The sequence below is a fragment of the Octopus sinensis genome, unplaced genomic scaffold (assembly GCF_006345805.1).
Source record: "Octopus sinensis unplaced genomic scaffold, ASM634580v1 Contig10384, whole genome shotgun sequence".
Classification (NCBI taxonomy): Eukaryota; Metazoa; Mollusca; class Cephalopoda; order Octopoda; family Octopodidae; genus Octopus; species Octopus sinensis.
Genome location: NW_021832124.1, coordinates 282,641 through 295,562, shown reverse-complemented (window position 1 = coordinate 295,562; position 12,922 = coordinate 282,641). Strand labels below are relative to the sequence as shown.

Here is a 12,922-nt window from a genome sequence, read left to right as displayed (position 1 = left end):
TTTATATACTCGATTCTGGCTTTAATAAAATTTTCAGCAAGATTTGCGTAATCATAAAGATCCCTACTCAGTTCTCCACGTGTGTGATATCAATCGAGCTAATTTTTTCAGGGGATCAGTTTGAAATATGTCTGGATAATATGCGCTTTTTACAGCTCGTCTAAATTTTTTTTATATACTCTATTCTGGCTTTTTAAAATTTTCAGCAAGTTTTGAGTAATTATAAAGATCCCTACTCAGTTCTTTACGTGTGTGATATCAATCGAGCTCATTATTCCAGGGGATCAGTTTGAAATATTTCTGGATAATATGCGCTTTTTACAGCTCGTCTAAATCTTTTTTATATACTCTATTCTGGCGTTTTAAAATTTTCAGCAAGATTTACGTAATTAAAAGATCCCTTCTCATTTCTCCACTTGTGGGATATCAATCGAGCTAATTTTTTCAGGGGATCAGTTTGAAATATTTCTGGATAATATGCGCTTTTTACAGCTCGTCTAAATCCTTTTTATATACTCTATTCTGGCGTTTTAAAATTTTCAGCAAGATTTGCGTAATTATAAAGATCCCTACTCAGTTCTCCTCGTGTGTGATATCAATCGAGCTAATTTTTCAGGGGATCTGTTTGAAATATTTCTGGATAATATGCGGCTTTTTACAGCTCGTCAAAAATCTTTTTTATATACTCTATTATGGCGTTTTTAAAATTTTCAGCAAGATTTGCGTAATTATTAAAGATCCTACTCAGTTCTCCACGTGTGTGATATCAATCGAGCTAATTTTTTCAGGGGATCAGTTTGAAATATTTCTGGATAATATGCGCTTTTTACAGCTCGTCTAAATCCTTTTTATATACTCTATTCTGGCGTTTTAAAATTTTCAGCAAGATTTGCGTAATTTTAAAGATCTTTACTAAAGTTCTCCACGTGTGTGATATCAATCGAGCTCATTTTTTCAGGGGATCAGTTTGAAATATTTCTGGATAATATGCGCTTTTTACAGCTCGTCTAAATCCTTTTTATATACTCTATTCTGGCGTTTTAAAATTTTCAGCAAGATTTGCGTAATTTTAAAGATCTTTACTAAAGTTCTCCACGTGTGTGATATCAATCGAGCTCATTTTTTCAGGGGATCAGTTTGAAATATTTCTGGAAAATATATCGCTTTTTACAGCTCGTCTAAATCCTTTTTATATACTCTATTCTGGCGTTTTAAAATTTTCAGCAAGATTTGCCTTAATTATAAAGATCCCTACTCAGTTCTCCACGTGTGTGATATCAATCGAGCTCATTTTTTCAGGGGGATCAGTTTTGAAAATATTCTGGATAATATGCGCTTTTTACAGCTCGTCTAAATTCCTTTTTTATATACTCTATTCTGGCGTTTTAAAATTTTCAGCAAGATTTGCGTAATTAAAAGATCCCTTCTCAGTTCTCCACGTGTGTGATATCAATCGAGCTAATTTTTCAGGGGATCAGTTTGAAATATTTCTGGATAATATGCGCTTTTTACAGCTCGTCTAAATCCTTTTTATATACTCTATTCTGGCGTTTTAAATTTTCAGCAAGATTTGCGTAATTATAAAGATCCCTACTCAGTTCTCCTCGTGTGTGATATCAATCGAGCTAATTTTCAGGGGATCAGTTTGAAATATTTCTGGATAATATGCGCTTTTTACAGCTCGTCTAAATCCTTTTTATATACTCTATTCTGGCGTTTTAAAATTTTCAGCAAGATTTGCGTAATTATAAAGATCCCTACTCAGTTCTCCACGTGTGTGATATCAATCGAGCTCATTATTTCAGGGGATCAGTTTGAAATATTTCTGGATAATATGCGCTTTTTACAGCTCGTCTAAATCTTTTTTATATCTATTCTGGCTTTTTAAATTTTCAGCAAGATTTGCGTGATTATAAAGATCTCTACTCAGTTCTCCCACGTGTGTGTATCAAATCGAGCTCATTTTTTCAGGGGATCAGTTTGAAATATTTCTGGATAATATGCGCTTTTTACAGCTCGTCTAAATCCTTTTTATATACTCTATTCTGGCTTTAATAAAATTTTCAGCAAGATTTGTGTTATTATAAAGAACCCTACTCAGTTCTCCACGTGTGTGATATCAATCGAGCTCATTATTCCAGGGGATCAGTTTGAAATATTTCTGGATAATATGCGCTTTTTACAGCTCGTCTAAATCTTTTTTATATACTCTATTCTGGCTTTTTAAAATTTTCAGGAAGATTTATTCGATGAGAGATTTATTGGTGAGATTTAGCAGGTCACAATTCTCACATAGAGAATGCATTTTCTCCTGCAGTTTGGAGACCTTGGAACGTTAGATTAATAATTTAACCTCTAAATTGTACTTACTCTTTTCCTGTTCAAATATAAGTTTTGAACATTCAATTTGTTCTTTGTGCAAATATTTAAGTTTTTCAATTTCTTCAATTTTTTCTTGGTTCATTTTGAAGAATTGTCGATCTGAACAATTTTTCAATAATACAGCCCAATGCAGCCTTTCCATTTTCACTGATTTATCGAAGCTCAAATGCACGGATAGACTTCAATGACATTTCAAGGCAAGACACAGCCATTACATTCTCCTTAGAAAGCTTGGAAATTGCGGACTTGCTCATTCATACAATAGATCAACTTCAATGTGTGTTTGAATAGAGCCAAAATATGTCTGCATAGATTTTTAACGAGAAATAGTGTATCATTTAATTTAAGTTAGCCGCGTTCAGCTTACAAAAATAAATTTACTTTACTTTCAAATCTATTTTAAGAAATACAGTAAAACCTCTGGTGCTCGCCACCTCTGTTACTCGCCACCTTTATTGCTCGCCACATATTTTTAAAAATTTAAAATTTCTAGTAAATTTTGATAAATATTCTATTGCTCGCCATTTTCTAAATCTCGCCATTAATTTTTAAAAATATTTTTTTTGTTTAAACTATTTTTTATATAAAATATTTCAACCACGCTAAATTCAACATGCGTAAGTGCACAAGATTGTCTTTTAATTAAAAAGTCGCATTATTGCGTACATGGAGGAGAACAAAAATCTCACGATGGACCGTATAGCTTACATTTTTTCTTCTGTTTTGAAGAAAAAATATCTTGAAGGGCTGTGAACGATTTAAGACTTGGAAAAGAGAAAATAATCTCTACTGATCCTATTTTCTCCAATAAGAAGAGATTATCTAACTTAACTTATTCTGTTATTGACACCGAACTATTAACTTGGATTGAATACATTGAGCTTAGAGGGGGGTTTCTGGACGATAATTCAATTTTGTTGAAAGCAAAGAACATTGTTAATATTTATGGAATTAAAGAGTTTAAAGCCAGCAATGGATGGCTAAGCAAGTTCAAGATACGGAACAACTTAAAATTGAGGACTTTACATGGAGAATAGGATCTACTGCAGTTGATCAGAAACAAGAAATTGATGCATTTACTTCTTTGATCTCTGCAAAGATTCAACAATATAATGCTGAAAACATTTATAACGCTAATGAAACTGGGATTTTTTTACAAATCTATCCCTTCAAAAATTGTTTGTCGGAAAGTTTGATATGGACATAAAATCCTTAAAGAACGGTTTAATTTTTATTTATTTTTAGATTTTCTTTGTTGCTATGCTCAAATATGACTGGGACAGACAAAAAAATTCCACTTATGATCGGAAAGTTCCAGAAACCTCGCTGCTTTAAAAATTTTGTCGATTACTGTCATTCATGGATGACAAGTAAAATTTTTAATGAATGGCTTTTAATATGGGATAGGCATCTAAAAAAACGAAAAATTCTTTTAGTTGTGGATCGATGCCTATCCCATAAACTTTACGCTGATTTAGAGTTAATTGAAGTTCTTTACCTACCTTCGAAGACTACAACAATTCTACAACCAATGGATCAAGGAATCATTAGATTCTTCAAAGGACATTTTAATAAACTTAAATTTGAGTTTATGTTAGAAAAAATTGAAAATGGAGAAAAGCCACTGGAAGCTCATAAAAAATTAATTTTAAAAGACGGTCTTCTTTTTACATATTTTGCCTGGAGATAATTATAATCAAATGGTAAATATCTTGAAAATATTGGACATGGTGGATAAAGATGATTTTATTAAAAAGCCCCGTTGGCTGAAGACTATGGATGTTGGAATTCAAACGTCGTGGGTTCGAATCCGATGGAACCAAGTTTTCAGCCGGGGGTCAAATCTTGTCCAACGTTCCCCACCCGTGAGGCGATGAGTCCATCTGGCACGACACAGATGTCGAGAGAGGGACCTCCTACCTTCCCCTGATCACATTACCGATGAAGAATCTCCATTATGCAAAAACCTGTCCGGATTCAAATGAAGTGCGGTGAGCTACGGTAGGAGGCTGACAAATGGGAACTGGGCATACCAGAAATTCCCCACCTCTCTTTGGAGACGGATGGCTGTAATGAAGATTTGGAGGCTAATGTTGATCGGCACAAGCAGTCCCTTCGTTCCTTGCTCCTTCATTTGATTAGTTAGTTGTGACTGTTTGTGCTGGGCTTGCCATGTTGTGCAAGCTTGGGGGTTATAAAAAAAAATAAACCGAAATAGATGAAATTGAAGATTACCTTAATATTGCTGGAGATTCTTTGCCACACAAATATGACGATGAAGATACTCGTAATGACGAATCTCATGTGAATTCAGAAGAGGCTTTGAAAATGTTAAAAAATAAAGTCATTCTTTTATCAAAATGAAAATTTTGATATAAATTCGTTGGAACTAATCGACACCGTTATTGGAAACTAGCTCAGCAGTTCGCTTCGCTCACTGCGAGCTAGCTCCTGCGGAGGCCCTGCTCGCTACGCTCGCAGTTTCCTTAAATAACTATAAATTTATGTAGATATATAAATGCGACCTGCTTTGATATAACCTTATTCTAAGGCCTGTGGATAAACGATGTTTGCAGTCCGTCCATCCTTGGCAAATATAAATAAATTTCTCTTCTACCTACCCTTGAGCACCCCACATACAGCTGGCCATGTGAAAAGCACTCGTTCTCTAAAAATAAGCCTACTACCTTTAAAGACTGTCCCTGGGCCTTGTTTTTCATAGCAAAACTTATCTTCAGCGGAAATTGTAGTCTCTTAAATCTATCGCAGGCCCTTTCATGGTCCATAATAACGTCGACCGATTTATATATTCTTTCTCTGCTGCAGGGATTTTCATTAATAAATCTAAATTTATATTAAGTACCTCATCATTAAGTGGAGCTAATATAGCTCGTTCACGCAGCCAGTCGAAATTCACGTGGTGTTCAGATAGTTCGGAATAGACGGCATTCAATAATTCTTCTGCTGTTTCTACGAAATACATAATTCTTCCGGTAGCCTAATTTTCTGGTCGTGCATTTCTGAAGTGATTGCCCCATTTCCAATATCTAGAAGGATTTGTGGGAATATGCTATTAACGCCTTGTAAATGTGCATGTACATTTACATCTAAGCTTACCTTTTTCACGTGTGTCCACAAATATGACGATTTGAGGCAGGCATTCAATTCATCCGCAGGCGTCCCTCTTTGAATAATTGGCAGCGTCTGTCTAAAATCACCTGCCAATACAACTAATGCTCCCCCAAACAAATGGTCGCTACAATTCTTGATATCTCTATATGTTCGGTCAACTGCTTGAATGCGCCTTTATGAGCCATCGTACATTCATCCCAAACAATTAACCTAGAATGCATAATTCTATTACCCGTAGTTGAGTCTAACAGCAGTCCTGACCTTGTTCAGCTGTTGTCTAAGTTCCCTCACCATTTAAGCACATCTTCCCTCGTTTCTCTTTTTTTGTTATATGGTTCATATTCTCTTGTTTGTTAACATTCTCATCTCTCTTTATAGGACATTCTTATGATTTTGTAAACGCGAATCAGTAATTTATATTAAATTTTCTACGTAAATTTATTTAGTGAAATTTATGTAAAGTGTATTATCCAATCAAAGCCATTATACTTAATTGCCTCTATGTTTAAAGGAATTGAAACTTTAGCATAATCGAACTTGTCTGTTTCGGTAAAGAAAATGATAATCAGCTTCATCTTTGTAGTATTATAAGGAAAAAAATTAAAGCCTGTTAAATCAAGGAGATTTAAATATAGGCAAATTGAAATTTACATGACTAATTTAAATTTTATTTGCCTCTATCTTTAAGAAATCTAAACAGTAGCATAATCGAATTTGTCAGTTTCGGCAGTTAAAAAGAATCAATTATGTAAATCTCTAATAATTTTTGCTTTTTCCTTTTTAGTGGTTTTCAAAATCTGATAATTGCACAGTCTATTCATGGTCGATAACAATTAGAGCTTTTATTTTATTTTTTTAACGAAAATTTAACAAAAAAGAATTTATGTCATCGAAAAAAGATAGCTAAGCTAATTAATGGCCTCACGAACTTGAAGGTTGTGGAGGACCTCATCATGTGAGTCGAGGACTTTCTTGTCGTTCATTTTAACAAAAACGCAGAAAATATTTTTTTTAATTTTTGGGCTTGAAGGTTTTGGGGGACCACATCATGTGAGTCGAGGACTTTCTTGTCGTTCATTTTAACAAAAACGCAGAAAATATTTTTTTTAATTTTTGGGCTTGAAGGTTTTGGGGGACCACATCATGTGAGTCGAGGACTTTCTTGTTGTTCATTTAACAAAAACGCAGAAAATAATTTTTTTAATTTTTTGCTTGAAGGTTTTGAGGGACCACATCATGTGAGTCGAGGACTTTCTTGTTGTTCATTTTAACAAAAACGCAGAAAATAATTTTTTTTAATTTTTTGGCTTGAAGGTTTTGAGGGACCACATCATGTGAGTCGAGGACTTTCTTGTTGTTCATTTTAACAAAAACGCAGAAAATAATTTTTTTTAATTTTTTGGCTTGAAGGTTTTGGGGGACCACATCATGTGAGTCGAGGACTTTCTTGTTGTTTATTTTAACAAAAACGCAGAAAATAATTTTTTTAATTTTTTGGCTTGAAAGTTTTGGGGGACCACATCATGTGAGTCGAGGACTTTCTTGTTGTTCATTTTAACAAAAAAGCAGAAAATAATTTTTTTAATTTTTTACCTTGAAGGTTTTGGGGGACCACATCATGTGAGTCGAGGACTTTCTTGTTGTTCATTTTAACAAAAACGCAGAAAATAATTTTTTTAATTTTTTACCTTGAAGGTTTTGGGGGACCACATCATGTGAGTCGAGGACTTTCTTGTTGTTCATTTTAACAAAAACGCAGAAAATAATTTTTTTAATTTTTTAGCTTGAAGGTTTTGGGGGACCACATCATGTGAGTCGAGGACTTTCTTGTTGTTCATTTAACAAAAACGCAGAAAATAATTTTTTTTAATTTTTTGGCTTGAAGGTTTTGGGGGACCACATCATGTGAGTCGAGGACTTTCTTGTTGTTCATTTTAACAAAAACGCAGAAAATAATTTTTTTAATTTTTAGCTTGAAGGTTTTGGGGGACCACATCATGTTCGAGGACTTTCTTGTTGTTCATTTTAACAAAAACGCAGAAAATAATTTTTTTAATTTTTTGGCTTGAAGGTTTTGGGGGACCACATCATGTGAGTCGAGGACTTTCTTGTTGTTCATTTTAACAAAAACGCAGAAAATAATTTTTTTTACTTTTTGGCTTGAAGGTTTTGGGGGACCACATCATGTGAGTCGAGGACTTTCTTGTTGTTCATTTTAACAAAACGCAGAAAATTGACTTGAAGGTTTTGGGGGACCTCATCATCGAGGATATTCTTTCTTATTAAAATTTTTGACAGGAAGGTTCTTAGAGGATATCAACCTTTTATTATGCCTCATTATCGAATAACTACAAAAGGGAAGGTTTTGACAATTTGATCTGGTTTGTAACAATTTGAATGTGGGTGTGCACAGACAGACAGACAGACAGACACACACCATACCATTTTATTATTAAGATATGGCTAAATTAAAAAAAACTATTAAAGATTTTTTTAGTTAATTTTTTCCTATTAATTACTTTCGATTCTCTTTGTTTCTTTGCTCAAATATGACTTGGAATGCTCACTTATGATCGGAAAGTATCGAAAACCGAGATGTTTTCAAAATTTCAAAGTCAAAAAATTTATTGATTATTTCCATTGCTCGCCAAATTCTATTGCTCGCCATTTTTTCTTCGGTCCCGAAAATGGCGAGCACCAGAGGTTTTACTGTACGTCTAATAGTTCGGATATTCATTCTCTTTCGAATCAACTGCACTATCCTTCATATGTTCAAAAGTTTTCAGGTCGGTAATTTCTCTGAGTGGAATTAAAGCTAAGTTATCAAAATCTTGGATGGCTAATGACGAAGAGTCAATATTCAGAGAATTCTTCGACAAATTTCATATCTGTTAGAAATTCATATTCCTATAAAAAATTCGACATTTTTATTTGTAGCAAAATCTTTTAAACGACTCGAAAAAAGTATTTTTTAATTGTGTCTGACTGTATTTGATTGTGTGCAAAAGGACGTTATACAGTAAGACACGTTTTTCTGGAATGCTTAAAGTTTCTAACCCTTCCCTTTTCTACAAGATTCCCAATTCCAACCAGAAAGTAGAGAGTATCGCATACCGATTTAGGTGAACCCATTGCACAAAATGCAGCTGACAATATCTTCCGAGGCCCAATCAATATTCAAACGTTTTTGACGATCCCTAACTCTAGCCCTTTTTCTAACCTTGTGTCAAATCGTTCTAGAACCTAGACGCTCGGATTGTTAAACAGGGTGATTGCATATATCCAGACCTCAGGTGAAGTTGATGTAGCAAATTACTAGATGATAAACTATTAATTAAAATATATAATGTGAATAAAATATAAGCCACACTAATGTTTCGTAGTCTTGTATGCTGTCACACAATTCGTCGCATATGTACATTTAGTGCCATTTAATAGCCCTTAAACCACGTGATAAAATCAGAGTGACCAACCCCATTGTAGAACTTGACGGTGACGAAATGACTCGTGTAATTTGGGCGGATATAAAATCGACAGTAAATTATATAAATGATCAAAGTTGATAAAACCCTATTTGGACTTGAAGTGTCTCTACTATGATTTATCCATAACAAACCGCGACTCCACCGACGACCAAGTGACGGTCGATGCAGCCCACGCCATCAGAAAGTACAACGTGGGCATTAAATGTGCGACAATCACTCCCGACCAAGACCGAGTGCGAGGTTTGAGAAATGTGCATTGTAGAGTTCAACCTCAAGAAAATGTACCCCAGTCCAAACGGAACCATCAGAAATATACTCAACGGGACTGTTTTCCGTGAGCCAATTCTCTGCGACAATATTCCGAGGGTAGTCCCATCCTGGAACAGGCCGATCATAGTGGGCAGACATGCTTACGGCGATCAGGTTGCATTTTATACTGACGGGCAGTACAAATCGACGGAATTACTGGTGAATGAGCCCGGAGAAGTCGAACTGGTATTCAGGCCGGCCAGATCCTCAGACCAGTTGCGGAAATCCGTGTTCAGATTTTCGTCCCCCGGGGTTGCCATGGCCATGTACAACACGGACGAGGTTGCCAATTGCCCATTCTTGTAGTCTATCTCGAATTTCGCAAAGAGTTGTTTCGAATTGGCCCTTTCCAAGAAAATGCCGTTGTTTATGAGCACGAAGAATACCATTCTCAAAGTATACGACGGCAAGTTCAAGGACATATTCCAAAAAATGTACGCTCGGTTGGTCCTTGTCCCCATCCCTAGTCACTACCAAACCAAGTTCCGTGAGATGGGAATTGACTACCAGCATCGTCTGATTGACGACATGGTGGCTCAGGCCCTCAAGTCCGACGGAGGTTTTATTTGGGCCCTCAAGAACTACGACGGGGATGTGCAGTCGGATGTGATAGCTCAGGGTACGGGTGTGAGTGAAATGCAGGCTATGGGTCATTGGGGATGATGAAGAGTGTTCTCATGTGCCCCGATGGTGTCACCCTCGAATCCGAGGCGGCCCATGGAACCGTCACTCGCCATTACCGCCAATACCAGCAAGGGAAGGCCACCAGCACTAATCCCGTCGCCAGTATTTTTGCGTGGACGTCTGGATTGAACCACCGAGGGGTCCTCGACAACAACCCAGAATTGGTCAGATTTTGCACCATGTTGGAGAAGGCCTGTGTGGAAACCATCAACCGGGGAATAATGACGAAGGACTTGGCAATCTGCGTGAATAAGGGGGCTGATAAGTTTGCTGTCTTGTTTTATTTTGCTCAGTCTGAAAGAAGATGCCTACTGCAATACTGCTGAATATATTGATGCCGTCCGTGCTAATCTCGAATCTCTTCTTTAATTTGTCACGTTTTTGATGGCCTATTCCATGTCTTTAATTCCTGTATTCACTACAACTCCGTGAAATTACGCCCAATTTTTTGAGTACAACAGATTCATGTGAAGGAAAAATATTTATTTAAAAAGAGGCTGTTAGTAGAGGGTAGATAAAGACCTTCCGCATTCCTGCCTTTTCAGTCCTGCACACACGCTCACCTCTCAGTCGCAAACTATGCTGCCTTGCCTTTCACCCAGACATTATAGGACCTCGGGAGGCCTTTGAGGGACAATTCCTGGGCGTCCGAAAGCTCCTCTCGCCATTCTAAGTCATGGGCTAGCCGGATGGCTTGTCTTCTGACTTTCTTGAGTGCGTCAACGTACTTCTCCTTGTCCTCGCAGAAGTGCCAGGCATGTACGCCATAGGTCAACACGGATAACACCATGGCGTTAAACATGCGTAGCCAGGCACCTCTCCGCAGGCAGAAAGCACGCAACGCGCCCAGTCGCTGCATTGGGTGAACGCTCATATAGACATACAGGCATATAAAAAATGATAGAGAAAACGATTAAGCTGTGGAAATGTTCAGCAAATACTAAACCAATTTGGCCATATGCGTGCACTCAAGACTCTGAATTACTCGTTCCCGTAAACCGACTGCTCTATCTGAACAATGAAACGATTCCTGAATCGAAGCTAAATGCAATCCTTATTGACAGATTAATTTCACTTTTTGTTTATAAATGACATGTTCAATATACAGGCCTCCCCGCTATACCGACAATTTCGTCGGTCCCGAGAGGAATCGTTTTAAAGGAGCTTGACTGTACTCAATTTCTCTTGACAATTAATAGTCTTTGACGCTCCTTATTTTATTGAGGTCCAAATTTCGTTAAAAAAATATTTAAGGAAAAATATATCTATAATGAAAGCTGTACTTAAATAATAAAATTATTAAACGGGTAATATTCTGGTGGTGTCTGAATGGATAACATTTCACTTCCTCAGAGCAGAATACGGACAATAATGAAAAGTTGCCCAGATGTGTGCAACATATCTTCTGATTCCCAACTACTTATTACTAAGGCGGCAGTATATTTATATTATATTCGTAGGAATTATTTGTTCAAACTCTGACATGGGGAGCCTATAAAATGAATGGATCGGATAAGGAGGTAGATTACAACAGGCTGGCAGTGTTCGTCCAATCGACTCCCGAATACGACTTTCTCCAGGGTTTGTCCCCTTCCACCAAATTAGAAATTATTCCCAAGAAACTGACTTATAGGGAATTCAAAGAACATTAGTTTGTTTCCCAAGTGTTATCTTCATATTTTATTAATATTTGGCTGGTTTAATAGACAATATACACCGTGGACGTAATTATCGAGTAGGTGTCTTTTTTGGTCGCCATCTTTGGACAGGGTATTCTGTCCTTCGTTGGACATGGTATCCGAGCTTGTTCCGTTATTTATCCCTATTTCGATACTTATACGTGTCAATTAATCTACAAAATATTTTAGTTTAACTTGATCATTTAATTAAAGCCTTTTGCCTAATAGTAGTCTACCTTCTCGAATTTGTCGTAATCTCCAAAACTCAGCATTCCTCAGAGAAATGCAATAAAAACTATTATGACAGGAGGTGCTGTCGGTGGGTCGTGCTTTCACGACTTAGGGATACGAGATTACCAAGGATCTGGCTAGAAAATAACTGGTGGCACTGTTTGCTAGGGTTTCCTTACCAATTGAATTCGTAGAAACCCGAACAAGGTACTCAGACTGTAATATATGCGACGGTGGACGAAGGACTCGGGCAAGTATTTGGAGGACTGCCAACTTTCGACACCTTCCAAGGATTCTTCCGACCTGACAATGCAACTTGCAGTGATCGAAGCAGCCAACGCAGTCACGTAAATTAACAAAACATATTTGTTTTGAACTATTATGTTTTATTACACCGACGCCGTAGTATTGCCAGGTTTTATTTAAGCATGAGAATAAATAATAAAAGTAAAAATTTATTCTGGTTTTCCTTCATTCAGATCTAAAATAAAACACTTGTGACTACTATTGTAGTATTGACTGTCGAAGGCCACCAGATTGAAAATGTCGAATATGTGTTTTAAATTCTCTTTCCCAATGATTTCAATGATCTTCTTATATGTGTCCTCGCACTCTTCTTTTTCGTCGATGGACTACAAAATACGTCGAAATCCCAACAGTTATGTATTTATAGGCGGCTATCAGCTTGTCGAACTCCATCGACTTTTCCAGACTGGCCCTCTTTTTCTCGATTAATTCGTAGACTGAGTAGGATGGCTTGACATGATAATCCTCCAATTGTTCATTCAAACACTCGTTGATATCAGTCTCGTTGTCTAAGGTCTCTTCTGCTTGGGAGTCTCCTTCCTTCATAATTCTCTCCATCGAGGCGATCATTAGATCATAGTCATTGCTAAACTCTAATTCAGTCTTGATCGCGTCCTCCACACTCCCCACAGTTAACGGCTCCTTCCATTTGGCAATAGTAGTCTACCTTCTCGAATTTGTCCAAGTCGAATTTCACCGAGATGGGTCGTCTTA

The 12,922-nt window shown here is 36.7% G+C and overlaps 1 pseudogene; it reads left to right on the top strand.

The window, feature by feature from the left end:
- The first annotated feature begins 4,109 nt into the window (after positions 1 to 4,109).
- On the top strand, positions 4,110 to 10,318 carry LOC115228396 (annotated as a pseudogene).
- The last annotated feature ends 2,604 nt before the right edge of the window (positions 10,319 to 12,922 follow it).